Consider the following 21,925-nt stretch of genomic DNA (forward strand, 5'->3'; position numbering starts at 1 on the left):
TTTTCACTAATTAAATATGAAATATGAATCGGGATTGGAGGTGATGATCCTATCCTTCTTTTTTAGTATTTTAGGTCCCCGTTAATTAATATCTGGTACTTAATAAGCGAACTATTTTTTATGCTGGCGCGTTGTTTGTATTAGTTACCCCCGCAACCGTCCAAGGATAAGATTCTATTAATGTTCCGCACACACGCGTTTCACCATTTTATAAAATGCAGAATTACGTAAACTATAGCTCTCCCCTGCGCACAACTTTCGTGGGTTCCACAACCATAATAGTTTCCAAAGAGTATTTTTCCCAGCTAACACAAAGTTCGAATTATGTTGTCGGATTCATATTCACTTCACCCGACAATAAACTTCTCTGATCACTCTGTCACACGTAATGTATTTTAAACGTGCTTGAAGAGTCTTTAAATAATCTCCTTAACGAATTTCGCAGTCGCGTATCACTTTTTCATTGACTAGCCCGATCGTGATAACTGAAGGTAGTGAGCTCAATAATGTGTTACATGTTTTTTTATATGTATTAAAAAACAAACGCGCCCCTACGTCTTTCTGTCCCGCTTGGTATTTGCTACTTTCCTTTTTATTACTTTTCATTATATTGTTTCTTAGCAATACCGTGCAGTTATTAAAGTTTCGTATTACTTTCCCCTTTTTAATTCTTCCCCGATTTTAATTAATATGATGCTAATTGACACGCCTGCCCGCAAAGTATCGTTATACAGTTCACACTCGAGAAGCGAACCTTGGCAACAGTTGCGCGAACCCCTCGTTCTCATCCTGGACATCGTCCTAGTGGAGGTGATTTGCCTTTGCCTGGCGCCAATATATTATCGAGTCCTAACAGGGAAACAGTCTGGATCGCGGTAAATTATCTATTTTTAATTTCAGCAGCTGGTTTCAGGCTGTATGACTGTCTTCAGATCAGAGGCTCCGATGATGTGGCCGAGTGGTTCTAGGCGCTTCAGTCCGGAACCGCGCGACTGCTATGGTCGCAGGTTCGAATCCTGCCTCGGGCGTGGGTGTTTGTGATGTCCTTAGGTTAGTTAGGTTTAAGTAGTTCTAAGTTCTAGGGGACTGATGACCTCAGATGTTAAGTCACATAGTGCTCAGAGCCATTTGAACCATTTTTGAGCCACTGAACGCAATTTTATTAAGAAAGTCATCGTCAGTCTGTATTTAGTTAAACATTTCTACACGAAACATGGTTCGTTTTCCTTTGTCACTGTCTCTTAAAGTTTACAACAGTTTCAATTTGTAGGGTTTGAATGACAGGCGTTTCCGTTATACCTTCTACGCTGTAACAGTAGGCATATTCAATTCTAAGCTGGCACATCTTGTTGATTTACCCGGAATAAGAATGTAAGACTGCTGAACTTTTTGAATTGTTGCGTCAGAGACTGCTGACCGGGCAACCTAAGTGATACACAGCCATTGTCGGTGATACGAATGTTTCAAATGGGTTTGAGCACTATGGGACTTAACATCTGAGGTCATCAGTCCCCTAGAACTTAGAACTACTTAAACCTAACTAACCTAAGGACATCACACACATCCATGCCCGTGGCAGAATTCGAACCTCCGACAGTAGCGGTCGCGCGGCTCCAGAGTGAAGTGCCTAGAACCGCTCGGCCACAATTAATAACAGTTTGTCTTTGAGGTAATGACTTGCGATATATGCTCCTGAACTGTCTCTCTATTAGCTATTTGAATCATGAAACCATGAAATCACTGCGCACACTCTGCACTGTTATATGAGTCCAAGACGGCTGTTGGACTAACTCATTCACACATGTCACCTAGCGGAAACGTCGGAAACTAACAGTGTTAGGTGGGAATAAAACTTGGCGATATACTGCATTCCGTGCTGTATCAAACATTGCTGTAAGTTATTTACCCTTTTCGCAGTTAAAAGTAACTTTTATGTAACTGATTTATAAACAACCTGTATGTGCATGTAGAGGGTTCATTCCACTGTAGGGACGAAGGAGGAACGTCAGCGACGAGTTGAACACATGAAGGCTCCTGAGATTCTAACAAGTCAGTAGGTGGGACCACCACCACAACCGATTTATCTACGTCCACCGCTCGCCGTGGGCCACACAGCTCCGTCTTTTGCCCACATCCGGGATTTTCTGGTCGAACTCAATCACATGACCGAGGATCTACCGGCGACGAGGACGCCGAGCAAGAGAGATTACTACCGCATCTATCAGGCACGACAACCCCGCAACAAAGTCGAACAACAACATCCAACCATCTGCTGGATCAGTGTGTGGCGAGCAGTCCACACCCCATACCTGGCCACGTACGCTCGTTCCCTGTGGTATATGGTGGTGAACGGCAAATTAGCCACACGCCAGCGCCTCCATTCCATCCATCTCACCGACGACCCTTTGTGTCCGCACTGTGCCGACGTCGATTCGGATGCGCACCGCCTGACATGTGCAATGACAGGCAGATGCTGGGATCTTGTACAATATATGCTGGCGCTTCTGTTGCGACGACAGCCGGAGTCTGTCACGCCAGATACCACTTACTTTCCCATTACAAGAACGAACGCCGTCAACTGGCTCCGGAAAACGGTCTGGACTCGTGAGTCCACCTGACAACGACTCATGAGGCGTTCCGCCACCAAGCATTGTACCGCACACGACTATCAAACTGTTTAGGCGCACTATTCAAGAATCCTCCTGCCCATTGGGGAGTTCCGAGTACTAGAAGGCACACATAAAAATGATTCACGGCACACGATTGATCCTCAGAGCAAACGGTTTAGAGGGAGTTCCCCTTACATTCATTACGCGAAGACGACTCGGGAGCTTCTGGTGGCGATAGTAGTGAAAGGTCTCTGTTGGATTCCTTTCATGTTAATTTCTTAAATCTGTTGTCGTTTACGGCATAAATTCCTCATCTAAATTTACTGTGGCGTTTCTGACTATCTGGGAGGAGACTGAGCAGTGAAACGTGTTACTTTTACACATAAACAAGAACGATCTGTCACACTACTACACTTTAAAACACAGTTTATATGTAATTCATGTCACACAGTCTCATACGGAACCTACATCCAGTTTCTTTTATATACTGTATATGATAAGATACTGTCATCCCCCTTCCCTTCTGTGTGAAAGAATGAATGAGCAGATGTATTTCTAGTTGCATGCTTGATGGTAGCAGACAAGCCTGTCTGCTAGAGAACAGTAGGACCAACGTCGGAACAGGTAGCTACGCTTTCTAGAAGCAAAGAGGTTTCTATTCTTAGTATGGTCCTGTCCGTCCCTTGTCATGTTGGTATAGGGAGCTGCCTCTCTGTTCACTTCCGTTTGTATTTGTCAAGCACGCTCGGTAGGAGCCCAGCAGGTCAGTCTGTCCGCGGCGAGCGTCTGAAGTGGTAAGATCTCCGGCTAAGCGCGTGTCTGCTAAGTCTGTAGGACAATGGATTTCTTAAGATCAGCCTAACTGAAAATTTAATCACCTTTATTTCAGGTTAGGTCTAAAATATCTAATGTTATCTTAAATTGCAACGCAGTGTAATTCGAGTGTGAAGTTCAGAATATATTCCGGTAGTTGCTTTGTCACTACTTTGTGAGTAAAGTGGAACCACGTGTTGATCAGTAACTCTAACTAAGATCATCAATCTTAAATGCGAATGTGTGTGAGATTATAACGTCTCGTTTTGACAATATTTTTCAATATAGCAACTTTTCTTTATGTTCAAACCACGTGGGGTGTCCTTTGTGAGGCCAGTACCACGTGCTTATACAATTGTTTGACTCATCAGGTTAATAGTAAGACGATAGTAAGCAGTTCGAGGTTTTTCTTTTGTAAATTGCTTTTCGATCTAATTTATTTTAATTATCAAAATTATTGTGGAGTTACACTCTTTGTGTAAACCAAGTCGACCACGTGAAGCATGTGGTGTAATCATCAAAGTAGCCCTCAGCTGTTCTTTTCGGGAAGATTTCACGGAGAGTTAGTATGAATTCAGTATACCAGTGTGTGGTAATTACATGACGGACAGGATTGCGCTTCGAACGTAACTTCTTTGGGTGAAAATTGAATCGGTTGGTTGTGGTTAATTTCCTCTTGCATATGTTTCAACGTTCTTCGTGTGTTATTTTATGAACGCAGTGTTGTATGTAGTCTCGCAATCTTGGCCCCCTATTTGATGTGTTCCATAAGATTACAAACTCACATTTACACAGTCCTAAATAAGGCACTAGTTTAGTTATGAATCAAGTTTGATATGCTGAAATTTTAACGGAACAATGATCAATGTTAAAATAAATGTCCAAATATAAACTGATTTATTTCTTTTTATTTAAATTGTCTTTTTATATATATATCACCGGTTATCGTAAGATGAGTACTAAAAGATTATAATTAATGCTAGTCTGGTTGGGAATTTGGTAAGCTTGACTGGATACCTGGTGAAACAGTTGCGCAGTAATGCAAGGTTAACTTCCTCAGATAGGTCACAGCTTTTAAACCACTTTTATGGTCTTGAATAGCAGCACCGCTTACACCTCAAATTAAAGCAACAAAATACCAGTAGAAATACACCGGGTGATCAAAAAGACAGTATAATTTTGTAACCTCCCCGCAAATAATATTGTTAAATAAGAATGCAGATTGGAGCCAAATGTAAACTCCCCACAAAATTAAAAGGAATGGTAATTGACCATGAACCAACAATAATAGTGATTAAATAATGAACCATGAACCAAATGGAACCTCTCAACACAAATAATGTTATCTCGTAAATTTTATAAGGGCAGCAGCGCTGACCTTCGGCCCTGTATTCTGAATAAAAAAAGCAAAAATTCTTACCTCAATAAAAACTGCATCTATATCTGCTCTTATCTATCAACACAGCTTCGTGCAAAGCTGGCGTATATTTAATTTTGATTCTTGCAAGGAATGCATAGGAAAAATTCTTTAAATTGAAATGAATACTTTTCTTTAAAAGGGTTACTTTATAAAAAAATTATTATTGGGGCATCTTTTCTGAACAAATTAAATTATAATTGACATACATTATTAAATGTGCGCATTGCTGCGTTTTTACCTTCTACAACAATACTCATCGTCCACCACAATCCTGACCAGAGTCGCAAGAAGAGCACGCCGCCGACGCATGCCGACGTCTGCTACCGTATCCGACTGACTACTACTACAGAGTACAACTGCTCCTGCCGACTCGCTACATGGAACTGCTCCACCCGATTCGCTACGCGCAACTGACTAGCACTGTCGTCTCGCGCGGTCAAGCGCAGACTAGCAACGATAAATAACTCTCTGGTCAGAGATTCTGTCATGCCTCGCCATCGCTGGTAATGAATACATACGTCTTTCAATTATGAAAACTGAATAAATCACGGAATAATGTAGATAGAGAGGTACAAATTGACACACATGCTTGGAATGACATGGGGTTTTATTAGAACCAAAAAAATACAAAAGTTCAAAAAATGTCCGACAGATGGCGCTTCATCTGATCAGAATAGCAATAATTAGCATAACAAAGTAAGACACAGCAAAGATGATGTTCTTTACAGGAAATGCTCAATATGTCCACCATCATTCCTCAACAGTAGCTGTAGTCGAGGAATAATGTTGTGAACAGCACTGTAAAGCATGTCCGGAGCTATGGTGAAGCATTGGCGTCGGATGTTGTCTTTCAGCATCCCTAGAGATGTCGGTCAATCATGATACACTTGCGACTTCAGGTAACCCCAAAGCCAATAATCTCACGGACTTGGGTCTGGGGACCTGGGAGGCCAAGCATGACGAAAGTGGCGGCTGAGCACACGATCATCACCAAACGACGCGCGCAAGAGATCTTTCACGAGCCACCTGGCGGACATTTTGTGAACTTTTTTTGGTTCTAATAAAACCCCATGTCATTCCAAGCATGTGTGTCAATTTTTACCTCTCTATCTACATTATTCCGTGGTTTATTAAGTTTTCAAATTTATACTGACTTTTTCCTCACCCTGTATATAGATGTATACTTATAAATAAGTGAAACTGATCCAATACAGTTCTCTAGATCCTATCGAACCCTTTTCCTTTCCTTGGCGCTGGGAGGGCGGGAACGGGACATTGAGGCCAGGTCTTGGAAGACGACTCCTGCCGTCTTTGCCTCCAACCCTTCTCTCAGGGCCTTAAACAAAAAATGAGCAGAAAATAAGGTGGACGACTGGCGTGTGCATTAGCATGTGGTCATTTTTTAATTATTTTTTAAACTTTCTTTTTATATTCACTGATGTTTGCAAGCTCTGCTTTATGAGAAATATTTCTATCCGTATCCCGACAGTTGTCATACAACCTCTTGTCATGTAATATGGACAAGTGGTTTCATTTAGCCACGACAACTGCGAGAGATGTGCGTGCCGAAAGTGTGTTGGCTTTCCTATAAATCTGGCTCGCCTGTTCACGCCACACGGCATACCTAATGAATTCCGCGCGCTGTGTGTGGGAGGCGGTCGTAATAAAGCGACTGGACAGCGTGTGCCGAGAACATTGCAGCGAATGATGTCCTCGGGGGAATAAGAGAAGGCAGCGCTGCTCAATTTCTCGGGTTGCGACTACAATTCGAGTCGGCGTTGGCCCGTGCGGTGTCCTGCTCGCGTTAATGGAAAGGCGTGTTGGGCGGCAGCGGGCTTATCTGCGCAACGCGAACCGGTCCTCGCCCCCTCGCGGTGCCTTTAGCTCCGCTGATTGGAAGCGCAGGTCGCGGGTCCGTGTGTGGTGCGGCGCGGAGCGGCGTGGCGGGCCCGTGACTCACTACCGGCTACACGGCCAGCGCGCACGCCGAGCGCCTAGGCGTTCTCCAACCAGATGGTAGTCACTTTGCGCGCGCGTCCTATCGCACTTTGGAGTAACCTCCACGTCTACATCTGTACTCCGCAAACCATCTTTGCATGTATGGCGGAGGCTACTTCTTACAGGGGAACCTCCCCATCGCAAAAAATGGTTAAAATGGCTCTGAGCACTATGGGACTTAACAAAAAAATGGCTCTGAGCACTATGGGACTCAACTGCTGAGGTCATTAGTCCCCTAGAACTTAGAACTAGTTAAACCTAACTAATCTAAGGACATCACAAACATCCATGCCCGAGGCAGGATTCGAACCTGCGACCGTAGCGGTCTTGCGGTTCCAGGCTGCAGCGCCTTTAACCGCACGTCCACTTCGGCCGGCGGGACTTAACATCTTAGGTTATCAGTCCCCTAGAACTTAGAACTACTTAAACCTAACTAACCTAAGGACATCACACACAACCATGCCCGAGGCAGGATTCGAACCTGCGACCGTAGCGGGCGCGCGGTTCCAGACTGAAGCGCCTAGAACCGCTCGGCCACAACGGCCGGCCTCCCCATCGCACCCCCTTCACATTTTGTTATAAGTTGGCACAGTGGATAGGCCTTGAAAAACTGAACACAGATCAATCGAGAAAACAGGAAGAAGTTGTGTGGCACTATGAATAAAAAAAAAAATCCAAATATACAAACTGAGTAGTCCATGCGCAAGATAGGCAACATCAAGTAGATTGTGAGCTCAGGAGCGCCGTGGTCCTGTGGTTAGTGTGAGCAGCTGCGGAGCGAGAGGTCCTTGGTTCAAGTTTTCCCTCGAATGAAGAGTTTATTTTCTTTATTTTCGCAAAGTTATGATCTGTCTGTTCGTTCATTGACGTCTCCGTCGACTGTAATAAGTTTAGTGTCTGTGTTTTGCGATCGCCCCTCAAAACCGTGCGATTAGTAGACGAAAGGAAGTGCCTCTCCAATGGGAACCGAAAACATTTGATTGCAAGGTCATAGCTCAACCGATTCCTCCACAGGAAAACACGTCTGATATATTCTATACGACACTGGTGACGGCGTGTGCGTCACATGACAGGAATATGTTGTCGACCCACCTAACTTGTACAATTGGCGAATGGGTAAAAAGATTCTTCTACATTGCCCGATTTAGGTTTTCTTGTGGATGTGATAATCACTGCCAAAAAAGTGACGAAAACATAAGAGTTTGTCACATAAACTGCAACAAATGAATGCAACAGTTTCACAGTCACACAGTTTTCCCTATGCTCTGTCAAAACATATGTTTTTAACGTCCCCATACTACGGCGCAGTTACCTCGCATCGGACGGACGGACGGACGGACAGATAACAAGTGTCTGAAAAAAAAAATGAAACTTGAGCCAAGAACCTCTCATTCCGCAGCTGTTCACGCTAACCACGGGACCACGGCGCTCCTGAGCTTATACGCTTCTTGATGTTGCCTATCTTGGGCATGGACTACTCAGTTTGTATATTATGCTTATTTTTTTCATAGTTCCACACAACTTCTTCCTGTTTTCTCGATTGATCTGTGTTCAGTTTTTCAAGGCCTATCCACTGTGCCAACTTATAACTAAATCTGAGGGGGGTGCGATGGGGAGGTGCTCTTGTTAGACCACCCCTTTCCTGCTTCAGTTGGAAATGAAGACTGTTGGTGAGCCTCTGCATGAATTTCGAATTTTACCTCCGTGGCCTTCTCGTAACATACATGTAGTAAGAAGCAAAATGTTGTTTTACTCCTCTAGGAACGTAAGGTCCCGGAATATTAACAGTACACCATGAGACGTGCTATTTGCGTCCAATAATGCGACAGGAAGCAGCAGGGCCATAATTACCAAACATACACAGCTTGTGTTAAACAAAGTTTATTAGCTTGCACAACGTAAATACAATAAAATCGATCAATTTAACAAGCACAATAAAATTTTTTCTTAAATCCCTGTTGAAACTGGCATAACAAATACATGAAACATTAAGAAAATTTCTGTTGATGTAGCCGAGCGGTCTAAGGCGCTGCAGTCATGGACTGTGCGGCTGGTCCCGGCGGAGGTTCGAGTCCTCCCTCGGGCATGGGTGTGTGTGTTTGTCCTTAGGATAATTTAGGTTAAGTAGTGTGTAAGCTTAGGGATTGATGACCTTAGCAGTTAAGTCCCATAAGGTTTCACACACATTTGAACTTTTTTTTCTGTTGATGTAAATACTTAACACAATCAAGACTTTCCAAACTCTGAACCCTCAAGACAATCGTGTACAATGACTTCTCTTTTGCCATATAAATTCATACCAAGGTATAACATTAAGGCATAACATAATTCACACAAGTAACAATAAGGCAACTTCTAAAGCTTGAACGCTCGGCAAAGAAGACATCAGGCACACGAATTTCCGACTAAGGAATAATCCAGTTGATACCAGTACAGATAGGCGTTAATTAAATAACAAACAATTAATAAGAAAACAGCACCTCGGCATCCAAACAATCCCTGAGAACATACGCAAATGAAACCCTCCTTTACGCTGTGGCCGAGCGGTTCTAGGCGCTTCAGTCCGGAACCGCGCTGCTGCTACGGTCGCAGGTTCGAATCCTGCCTCGGTCATGGATGTGTGTGATGTCCTTAGGGTAGTTAGGTTTAAGTAGTTCTAAGTCTAGGGACTGATGACCTCAGATGTTAAGTCCCATAGTACTTAAGGCCATTTGAACCATTTGAAACCCTCCTTTATAAAAATTAAACTTCACTATTAGCATACAAGGTACAAATATGATAAAATGGCTAATAAGGGAATACAGAATTAATGAGGTGGGTCCTCCAGCAATCTGATGGGCCATTAATTACAGAGTGACACAGTTTTACAAGTTCAAATCCATATTACGAGCGAAAGGTGCAACCGCCAACGCCCTGACTGAGCCAGGAACAAGAGAATAGCAATACTGAAGAACGAGATCGAAACAGATGACCAGGAACATGGAGCCCGGTCTGGCGAAACACAGTTAGGTATGAAAAACAACATTGAAACAGGAAGTCTCGTCAAAATTTCTTTTAAACTCAACCCTTAAGAATTCATTTAAACCCTGCAATACATGAATAAATAAGATTGTTCCTTGAAGTGGAATAGCGACAGCTGAGTATTACCTTAAACGAGCAATAGCCCACAACAACTACAGTTTCATGGAATAGTATTACGTTACTCGTTAATTAAGGTCCTAATTTTGGTACTTAATCACCAAGGTTACCACAATTTTAGATATACCCTCACTCAATAATGAGGAGCTCACCGGGTTTCCTTACGTCTAGCTGCAGATCCGTCATCAAGTGGTTATCATGACACGTGTGACATAACTTTGACATATCAGACTCGTCGCTGAAGACAACATTAGTTAACAATTAACAAACATATATAAGCACACAATTGCACCTGTTTAAATCGAACACACCCCACGTGCCCAGGCGAACGGTTATTACCAGGCGACGCTCCGGCAAGCTCTTCTTCTCAACATACACTGCGTGGCGAGAAAAGCCAAACACCATGCCTCGTGCTGGAACCCAAAACCTTTCCGCCATCTTCGGCCGCAGCACTCCAGTAATACCAACACAATGAGCACCCGCACCAAGTAAGGGACAACCAATCTCCCGAACACGTTGTAACCGCAACCGACAGACCAACCAGCGAGACTTGCTGCCTCGACGCTGCAGAATTTAAATAACCGAACCCGCGATGAACAACCGACTCGCGGCCGGCCAAAGCGCCATCGATGGCAAAGATGACACTACAAGAAAAGCGTACTGGCGCCAGCTGCGCAACGTATCACACACCACACTGTCATGCACAATGCTTCCACTGTAGTATCCGTCATTGGAGTTAGATGACCATCACCGTGACGCTTTCACACTCACTAAACAGAACCAATAAGTAAACGCGCTGCTCCTCTTTGGATCTTCTCTGTTCAGTGTATCAGTCCTACGTTGTTTCAATCCCAGCCTGAGAAGCAATACTAAAGTATCTGTCGACCGGAGATTTGTAAACTACCTCCTTCCTGAAGGACACTCCGATCACTATCTGCCTTTCCTACGATTAATTTTTTGTGGTAATTCAACTTTAAATTACTCTACAAACGTACTACATCGTATTTAAATGGTGTGATTGTTTCCAGCGATTGCTTGGCAATCGTGTAATCGAACGAGTCTTTCTGGCTACTTACGTGCAATATACTGCGTTTACTTACGTTAAGGATTTATTACTAGCCCCTGTATGAAGTGTCGACCCTGTGCAAGTCTTCCACATTTCACTGTAATTTTCTAGCCTTGCGACGGCCTACAGCCCCACGGAGCTTCCGACTATGTTCATTAGGTGATCAATATAATGGGTGTTACAAAGCTATCCCGAGAAACTTGGAGTGGCTGTAGAGGGTGTCGTGAGGAGTAAATTCAGGATAGGAAACCGTGTCCAGAAACACCAACCAGCGACGCTACAGAGCGTCGAAGTTATAGGCGTCGCGCCTGCCGTTACGCCACCCATTCGGCAGCAAGCGTGACTGTAGGCTGACGGACCATAGGCGGAACGTCTCGCAATGTTGTTTGTAGCTCAGTGATTGCCACTGATTGCTACGAACAGCAATGGAGAAGACGGAGCTAGCTACTGCATTGACAGGCCTTGGCTTCCATGAATGCGATGCCCTGTTGCCTCGTTGGATGACATTCTCTGACATAGCTTTCCATCAGCAGTTTTTTCTTTTTTCCTGGAAGACTATTATCTCCAGCGTTTCCGATACACAGGAGAAAAATAACCTGCGTACGAAAACCAGCGTCCGAAACCGTCGTCCGCCGAAGCAACAGATTATCGCAACAGGTTCATGACGATCAGCCGCGTTCTCTGACCAGCGAACATTTCGAGACATTCCGCCTATGGTCCGTCAGCATACAAAGTCACATTTGTTGCCGAAGGGGTGTCCTAGTGGCAGACACCGGCGACTATAACTGCGACGCTTTTTATCGTCGTTAGATGACATTTCCGGACAAGGGTTCCTGTCCCCAATTTGTTTCTCAAGACGTCTGCAGCCCATCGAAGTCTGTGGGTATGGTTTTGTAGTACCCCATATATAGTGAAAGTAATGCTTGCATAACACTCCCTTGGCTTACCTTCCTTGGCTCTGAGCACTATGGGACTCAACTGCTGAGGTCATTAGTCCCCTAGAACTTAGAACTAGTTAAACCTAACTAACCTAAGGACATCACACACATCCATGCCCGAGGCAGGATTCGAACCTGCGACCGTAGCGGTCTTGCGGTTCCAGACTGCAGCGCCAGAACCGCGCGGGCACTTCGGCCGGCCCTTGGCTTACGCTTGAAGCTGCATGCACATCTGAAGATATCAGGCGAAATACGAAAATCTGAGAATTATTTAATTTTTAAATTTGTTTAATTTTATTTGATTTTAATTTTACCGACGGCTTTGCCTGTCCACACGTCACATATATTGCACATATCTCCTCCCTCCTTCTTGCTGTTCATATCCGTCACCCCTGTCGTGTCCATCCCCTCTTCCTCCTCCCCGTCGTGTCCATCCCCTCTTCCTCCTCCCCGTCGTGTCCAGTCCCTCTTCCTCCCCCCATCTGTCCATCTCGTCTTTCTCACCCCTGTTTGTCCACCACCTCCACCTCCACCTCCACCTCCTCCTCCTCCTCCTCCTCCTCCTCCTCCTCCTGCTCCTGCTCCTGCCTCCTCCCCTCTCTCTCTGCCCACCTCTCTTCCCCCTTCACTTTATGTCCATCTCTTCCTTCCCCCTGTCTCTCTGTCGATCTCTTCCACCCTCTCTCTGTCCTTCTCCTCCCCCTCCTCCTCCCCTCCCCTTCTGTCCATCCCTTCCTCCTCCTCTCTCTGTGCATCTCCTCCTCCGCCTCTCTTATTCCTCAGCCACGTCCTCCTCCTACTTTTCCTCTCTCTGTACACCTACTATATCTGTCCATGTCATCCCCGGGGCAGCCGTCATGTCATGCGCGGGGTAGTCGTGCAGCCTGAGGCTCCTTGTCACGGTCCGCGCAACTGCCCCCGTTGTAGGTTCGAGTCCTCCCTCGCGCATGGGTGTGTGTGTTGTTCTTAGTATAAGTTAGTTTAAGATTAGGGACCGATGGCCTCAGCAGTTTGGTCCCATAAGATCTTACCACAAATTTCCAATTCCCATCCCCACTAACTATCAATCTCCTCCTCCCCTATCTCGCGGACGTGCCCCTCCCCAGCTACACGTCTGGAACACATTAAGATACTACCCACACAACAGGCCAGGCGTGCAGTGCAAACTAGATGGCCAGCTCTATGGGAACTGACAATTTGAAGATCGATTAATCATAGCTTGTCTACATCTACATCTACATCTACATCTACATCCATACTCCGCAAGCCACGTAACGGTGTGTCGCTGTGGGTACCTTGAGTACCTCTATGGGTTCTCCCTTCTATTCCAGTCTCGTATTGTTCGTGGAAAGAAGGATTGTCGGTATGCTTCTGTGTGGGCTCTAATCTCTCTGATTTTATCCTCATGGTCTCTTTGCGAGATATACATAGGAGGGAGCAATATACTGCTTGACTCTTCGGTGAAGGTACGTTCTCGAAACTTTAACAAAAGCCCGTACCGAGCTATTGAGCGTCTCTCCTGCAGAGTCTTCCACTGGAGTTTATCATCTCCGTAACGCTTTCACGATTACTAAATGATCCTGTAACGAAGCGCGCTGCTCTCCGTTGGATCTTCTCTATCTCTTCTATCAACCCTATCTGGTACGGATCCCACACTGCTGAGCAGTATTCAAGCAGTGGGCGAAAAGCGTACTGTAACCTACTTCCTTTGTTTTCGGATTGAATTTCCTTAGGATTCTTCCAATGAATCTCAGTCTGGCATCTGCTTTACCAACGATCAACTTTATATGATCATTCCATTTTAAATCACTCCTAATGCGTACTCCCAGATAATTTATGGAATTAACTGCTTCCATGAGGAGGAAGGTGGGACCAACTGCACCCCAGAAAAGGCGGACATACTGGTGCAAAATGACGTCCCGATACAGCTGACCTGTTACAGTTCCTCTGTCAGAGACGTGCAGGGGTGTACGTGCGCCAATCATAATCCCACCTCACACCATCAAACCACGACCTCCGTACAGGTCCCTTTCAAGGACATTAAGGGGCTGGTATCTGGCTCCTGATTCACGCCAGATGAAAACCCGCCGAGAATCACTGTTCAGACTATATCTGGATTCGTCCGTGAACATAACCTGGGACCACTGTTCCAATGACCATGTACTGTGTTCTTGACACCAGGCTTTACGGACTCTCCTGTGACCAGGGGTCACTGGAAAGCACCTTGCAGGTCTCCGGGCAAATAAACCATATCTGTTCAGTCGTCTGTAGACTATGTGTCTGAAGACAACTGTTCCAGTGGCTGCGGTAAGGTCCCGAGCAAGGCTACCTGCAGTACTCCGCGGCCGTCTGCGGGCACTGATAATGAGATATCGGTCTTCTTGTGGAGTTGTACACTGCGGACGTTCCGTACTGTAGCGCCTGGATACGTTTCCTGTCTGCTGGACTCGTTGCCATAATCTTGAGATCACACTTTTGTGGCACACGGAGGGCCCGTGCTTTGACATTCTGTGTTTGACCAGCCTCCAGTCGCCCTGGTATTCTACTCCTCATAACGTCATCAATATGTGTTCTTTGAGCCATTTTCAACACACGGTCACCATTAGTACGTCTGTAAACGGCTGCACACTTACTCGCAGCACCGTACTCTGACATACATAAACACACCTCTGCGTATGTGGACTGCTGCCAGCGCCACCGTGCGACGACCGCAGGATATACCCCGAGGTGATTTAAACCCGAAAAACGCCCATCAGAGCGTTGTTTCACCATTTTCAGCATTATCCTTAATTTATGAGCATGATTGTATATTGATATAAAATCGGCAATAGCCCAGTGGCATAAAAACTGAGTCGCAACTGTGTAGGTCTGTCAAATGCCCCGTTATTTATGGAGATGCAGCGGAAATCAACGGAACGTGCGTGCAGAGCTTCAGATGGACGACTTTTCTTTCGAACCGTGCGGACTGCTTTGAAAGGGGGCTTTGTCACGCACGACGAGCCCCAAACTGGATTAGGCTGCGCCGTTTCCACGAGTCGTGTGTAACGCCTCTCGCTTCCGACAACGCCCATTCCTTTCTCCCTTCCGAGGCGGAGGCCACACTTTCTATGCCGTTCTGCAGTTCGCGATTGTTTTCCTCCAAAACAGGTGTCTACTGCTATTAGGCCGCTGCCTTTCCCCTGCGCACATTATTCTGTCTCTCTGATTCCCCTGTCAGATCCTGCCCAAACTCGTGGAGTACCATCGGCAAAATAAATAGTGTGTGGTGGAAGGGAAAGACTATCAGACGTGCAAGGTGGTTTGAATGAAACTTTCGAATGATATTCTGCTCTCACTTTGACCTGTCTAAAAAATGCCATTTTTTTCATCCGACCTGCCTTGTCACTAACTCCAGCAGCAAAGCCAATGCTTTGTTTTCAAACATGTTGTTATTATGCAGGATTATCCATAAATACCCCTGGGATTTCAGAGGACGACTAGATGGAAGGCATGTCACAACACGACGCGTAATGGCACGATACATGAATTTTGTGTCAATGAATTCGTTTACTGCGACGGTTCAGTGAAGAACCAAATACCTGGTAAAACCACCAACAGACAAAACAATCCATGATTTCTACAACACATTTCGTGAGACTGGCTGCCTACCTGGTGTGCAGAAAACAGGGCGTCGCGATCGCCAACAGAGAACTGCAGGTACCGCAATCAACTGTTTGGCGCAATCTGCGCAAATGTTTACACTTCGTATCAATATGGAATGGACGATTGCAGTTGCAGTTTCGAAAGTTACGAAACTGATTCACCTTCTTACGAATCCGTGTTGTCAACAATTCTTTGCAATGGACGAAAATTTTTGCTGGACGGGGACTCCAAGCCTGATTTCCCGCTATCGCGAGAAGTCGCCGTAACTACTTTCGCTATCCGACGACGCCTGCAGGACCGACCCAAACTTACACACGTCACGGTGTGCACCATCCCTCCGCTCGCACATTTCGTGATTTCTGCAGAGGAGGAAACAAATATTTTATCGTCATTTTAGAAAGTCGAGTTCTGGCAGTGTTTGGAGTGCAGCGCATACTGAAGAAAGATATGGACGATAAAGAGAAAAAACAAGAAGAAAATAGAAGCTTTTGACACATGATGTTAGAGAAGAATGCTGAAGAATAGCTCGTAGGATCAAATACCTAATCAATTGCTACTGAATCTAATTGAGGAAAGGTGCGCTTTTTTCGCAACTTGGGTAAAAGAGGTGATACGGGTAGATAGGGCACTGAGGTATAGATGAGTAGTTAATATGGATATGGAGGGAAATGTAAGGGTAAAAAGCGTAGAGAGAAATCGGGGTTTGACTAGGTGAGCAGGCTGAAGTAGATGTAGGTTGCACTAGTTATGTGGAGACGAAGAAAGCTGCACTGGATAGACTAGCACGGGAAGCTACATCAAACCAGACTACGGATTGAGATAACAGCTACCTGGAACTCAGAAAAATGTAAATTGTTTGAATCTCCACCTCCACAAACAAAAAGAAAAATTGTCATCAGTCTTATGACTGGTAGGATGCGGCACTTGCACCCACCGTTCTAAAGTTAGTTGTTGGATCGAACTTTTGGCTTCCCCTAAAGTTTTTATGCTCTACAGCTCATTGAAGTATAATCCCTTGACATCGTAACACTTGTCCTGCCGTCCTGTCCCTTCATCTTGTAAGTGTTTTCCATATCTTCCTTTCTTCGACAATTCTGCGGAGGACCTCCTCGTTTCTCATCTAATTTTCAACACCTATCTGTAGCACGGCATCTCAGACGCTTCGAATTCCTTTTTTTCCGGTTTTCCAACAATCCAAGATTCAGTTCCATAGGAACCTCTCCTCGAAACGTTCATTCTCAGAACTTTCTCCCTCAAACTAAGGCAGATATTTCTTGCTAGTAGAAGCCCTCTCTGCATGCGCTAGTCTGCTTTTTGTGTCCACCTTGCATCATCCGTTGTTACTCGTGCTTTGCTTCCTAGGTAGCAGAATTACTTCACTTCGCCTGCTTTGTGATCCGCAATTTTCATGTTAGATTTATCGTTAATCTCACTTCTGCTACTCCTCATTACTGTCGTCTTTCTTCGGTTTACTCTCAATCCATAATGTGTGCGCATTATATATTCGTTCCATTCAACAGGTCCTATAATTATTCTTCACTTTCACTGCGGGGGAACAATGTCATTATCGGCTGGCCGCTGTGGCCGAGCGGTTCTAGGCGCTTCAGTCCGGAACCGCGCTGCTGCTACGGTCTCAGGTTCGAATCCTGCCTCGGGCATGGATGTGTGTGATGCGCTCAGGTCAGTTAGGCTTAAGTAGTTCTAAGTCTAGGGGATTAATGACCTCAGATGTTAAGTCCCGTAGTGCGTAGAGTCATTTGAACCATTTTGTCATTATCGTAACTTGTTGTCGATATTCTTCATCCTGAATTTTAACACCACTCCTGAAACTTTCATTCATTTTCGTCGTTCCTTCTTCGTGTATGAAAAATCAATAGTAAGGGCGAAAGACTACGTGGCTGTCTACCACACTTTTTAATCCAAGGAGTTCGTTCTTATTTTCCCTCTTGGTTTTGGAACGTATTGCAAATACCCATATGTTACTACAGCTTTCGCCTCTTTCTCTGAGAGAGAGAAATATCTTATATATTCTACCCTGTCGGTCGCTTTTCCTTAGATCGACAAATCTTAAGAACTTCGCTTGATTCCGCTTAAATCTCGCTTTCATTATCAAGCATAACGACAGAACGACTTCTCTGGCAACTTTACATTCCGTAAAGCCAAAGTGATCGTCGGTAACACGTCTTGAATCTCTATTTTCTATTCTTCTATATATTAATGTTGTCAGCATGGTGGCTGCGTGAGATGTTAAGCAGATTGTGCGATAGTTCTCGCTCTTGTCTGCCCTGGGCTATCTTCGGGGCTGTGTAGATGATGGATCTACGGGATGATTCCATGATGATGATACTAACTTTCTGGAATGATTGAGAAATGTATCAAACCAAGGTAAGGGACAGTAGTCCGGAAACGGCCGAGACTGAAGTTATAAGTGAAAATCTTTCTGATACCTTTGACAGTAGGGTACACGTACCGGTCCTGTTGTTGCTACGATTGTAGAGTCGGCGACTTTCATAGGTGGTGGTACGGACCAAAACATGGAAAAAAGTCTAGTAAACATGGGCTCCAAAATACACGTCTTAAGAGTTATGAAACACGGTCTTTACTAAACAGTTGCCCACAGCTCGTAAGGTATGCATTTTAGAGACGATATTTATTAGATTGTTTTTGTTTTGGTCCATCTGCCTACCCTACATTATTAGCAACAACAGACCAGTACATGCATCCCGCTGTCGGAGATATCAGGACGATTTTCGCAAATAACTTTCGACTCGGTCGCTTCCGGACCAGGATCCCTTAACTCAAAATGATACAATTTACCATTCGCCATCATCTCTGGAAGCTTGTGATGTCATCACGGAATCATTCAGCACACGTGACATGTAGCCTGAATAAAATGACGCACCACGAAGGAATTATCTGAATGGGAAGGAAATCGGTAGATGTGATGTTGATGTACAGACAAACAAATGAGTACAGTGTCGCATAAATTACATGATTTATTCAAAAGGAAGTGCGTCACAAACTGAGCAAGTCAGTACTGCGTTGGTCCACCTGTGGCCCTTACACAAGCAGTGATTCGGTTTGGCGTTGATCGATAGAATTGTTGGATGTCCTTCTGAGATATATTGTCAAATTGGCACGTTAATCATCTAAATCGCGAGCTCGTTGGAGGGTCCTGCCCATAATGCTCCAAGCATTCTCAGTTGAGGAAACATACGGAGACCTTACTGGCGAAAGTAGGGTTTCGAAAGCACAAGACAAGCAGTAGAAACCCTCGCCGAGTGGGCGGACATTATCTTGTTGAAATGTAAGCCCAGGACGGCTTGCCGTGAAGGGTAACAAAATGGGTCGACGTACTCCTGCTGTAAAGGTGGCGTGGATGACAACCAAAATTGTTCCTGCTAAAAAATGAAATTACAACCCAGACCATCATTCCTGGTCGTCTGGCCATATGTTGGGGAAAAGGGAACTTGGTGTCCCACTGCTGCCTGGGACGTCTCCAGACATCTCTGGGACGAGTTAAACTGTCCAGTCACACTAATGTGACCACCTGTCAAAAGCCTGAATACTCACCTTTTGCAGTGCAGACCCCTGTGAGACACGCAAGGAAGGACACCAGTAGGGTTCTGGAAGATAGTGACAGGAATCTGGATCTATGCCGACTCCAGTTGAGGACCCACGGCGCGAACATCCCGATCTAATTTGTCCTACAGATTCTCGATTGAGTTTTAATCCAGTGAGTTAGGTGGCCAAGGCAGTACTGTAATCGCATCCTGGTGCTCTTCGAACGATGCATGTACACTGCGAGCTGTGTGGAACGTTACATGTAGTGGCGGGCATGATCCACAGGATTAGATGCATACTTGTACTGCTCCATTGTGCTTCCTGAATGACAATATCACCCAGGGACTGGCATGAAAACATTTCCCAGACCTTAATGCTCCGTCCTCCGGCTTGGATCCTACCAACAAATTTTGCAGGGTATTTGCATTCAGACGTTTCACGTCATGTATGGCAACTGTCATCTGTCCAGTGGAGCGTACAACGTGATTCATCGGAGAAGGTTATCTCTCGCCATTCACTCGACATCCAGTTGCGGTATTGGAATGCAAATTCCAACCTTCATCGCTGATGAACAGCAGTCACCATGGGTGCATGAACAAAGTGTATGCCACAGAGGCCCATATTTAGCAAGATTTGTGAATGGAGACACTATTAGTGGCCCCTTGGTACATGTGGGATGTCAGCTGCTCAACAGTTGGACTTGTATTTGCCGTACACATCGCTGCAACCGTAGTTCTCTTCTGTCATCCATGGTCCATGGTGTAGCATACTTGCCTCGGTGCCGGTTTTGATCAGCGTCGTTTTGGCATGCACGGTATACTGTAACATCGGCGGCACTTGAACAGCTTACAAACTTAGCCATTTATAAAATGCTTCCACTCTTGGTCCGAAAGCCAATGATCATTCCCAACTGGACGTCAGATAACACATTCCATTTATGTCTTACGACGACGATTGCACTGTTTTCCGCGGCCCTCCCACACACTTTATATCCTGTCCACAGCTAATACTGCCACCTGCCGTCTTTGAGTGGTTATTACACACTGATGTCGAACATAGGTGGTGGTCACATAAACACGTCTGGACTGTGTAGAACGTCGACTTCGTTCCATTGTCTGGCGTCCGACATTGCTACATTGTGTGGTTTGACTCCAGGGTGGATCGACAACACTGTGAAGTTTGTGGCACGCCGCTTTCAGTTCAGCATATTGTGGCTACGTGTATCCTATATACTGATATTAGGGCAGCCCTCAGTCTAACTGGAGATCTGCCCAACAACCTCGAAGATACCGATACCAGTGTTACACAGGTGGTGAAATTTTGTGCACTGTCGGGCCTCATCCCTAAATTGGTGGGGAAGGGTGGTAGACTTTAATACATTTCTCCGCATGTGGGGACAGCCCCACCCATGAGATTTAATAATTTAATTTGTGGTAAGTTCTTATGGGACCAATCTGCTTAGGTCGTCAGTCCCTAAGCTTACACACTAATTAATTTAACTTGAACTGCCTTACACTAAGGACAACACACACATCCATGCTTGAGGGAGGACTCGAACCTCCGACGGAGGTAGCGGCGCGAACCGCCACAAGACGCCCTAGACTGCGCGGGTACCCCGCGCAGCCCATGAGATTTGGATGCTGACTTTTTGTCAGGGCACTGATGACCGTGATGTCGAGCGTCCCCTCAACCAAAATCACAAGCATTGTGTGGTCTGAGCTCTTGAGGAAGAAGGGGAGTTATTCCTCTACAGTCATTCAGACACCTCACTGAGAGTGTCCCAAACCGAGATGCAACAGTCATGAAGGCGAGAGTGGACCTACCAGAAATGGTTCAAATGGCTCTGAGCACTATGAGATAAACAGCTGAGGTCATCAGTCCCCTAGAACTTAGAACTACTTAAACCTAACTAACCTAAGGACATCACACACATCCATGCCCGAGGCAGGATTCGAATCTGCGACCGTAGTGGTCGCGCGGTTCCAGACTGAAGCGCCGAGAACCGCTCGGCCATTCCGTCCGGCAGTGGTCCTATCCCATATTAGCCTGCACGGCTAGCCGCGCGGTCTAACGCGCTGCTTCCCGAGCGGGACGGCGTGCTGGTCCCCGGCATGAATCCGCCCGGTGGATTAGTGTCGATGTCCGGTGTGTCGGCCAGTCTGTGGATGGCTTTTAAGGAGGTTTTCCATCTCCCTCTGTGAATGCGGGCTGGTTCACCTTATTTCGCCTCTGTTATACCATGTCGGCAATTGCCGCGCAAACACAGTTCCACGTACGCGTACACCGTAATTGTTCTACCACGCAAACATTTGCGGTACACTCGTCTGGTATGAGACGTTCCGGGAAACGGGGGGGGGGGGGGGGGCGAGGGAGGTTCCACTGGGCGCCGAACCGCACGATTACCCCAATTATCCTGGGTTCGGTGTGTGGCAGCGGTGGGGTGGGTGGACTGCTGTGGCGTGTTGAGGGGTTGTGAACCACTGAGGACTACGACGGGGCGAAGCATCTCCGTCGTTTCTAGGTCCCCCGTTCAATACACAATACACCCCATATTAACGTCCTAAAACTTTGACTAGATAGTGTACACCTTGCTTTAGCCTCGATAGAGCTGGAGCGCGGCGAGGACTTGGAGGAGCCCTGGCCGGGACCCGCGCCGTAACTTTCACGCAGCCCGTTGCGAAACAGCTGGCCTGCCGGCCGGCTGGCTCTTCTGCCCGCCCCAGGCGGCTGCCGGCGT

General features: G+C 45.9%; 1 protein-coding gene across 1 annotated transcript in view; it reads left to right on the forward strand.

The window, feature by feature from the left end:
* The window catches only part of LOC124622999 (ras association domain-containing protein 10-like), a 1,089,376-nt gene that overhangs the window by 18,428 nt on the left and 1,049,023 nt on the right, over window positions 1–21,925 (forward strand). The window lies entirely within an intron of this gene.

The sequence above is a fragment of the Schistocerca americana genome, chromosome 7 (assembly GCF_021461395.2).
Source record: "Schistocerca americana isolate TAMUIC-IGC-003095 chromosome 7, iqSchAmer2.1, whole genome shotgun sequence".
NCBI classification, from domain to species: Eukaryota; Metazoa; Arthropoda; class Insecta; order Orthoptera; family Acrididae; genus Schistocerca; species Schistocerca americana.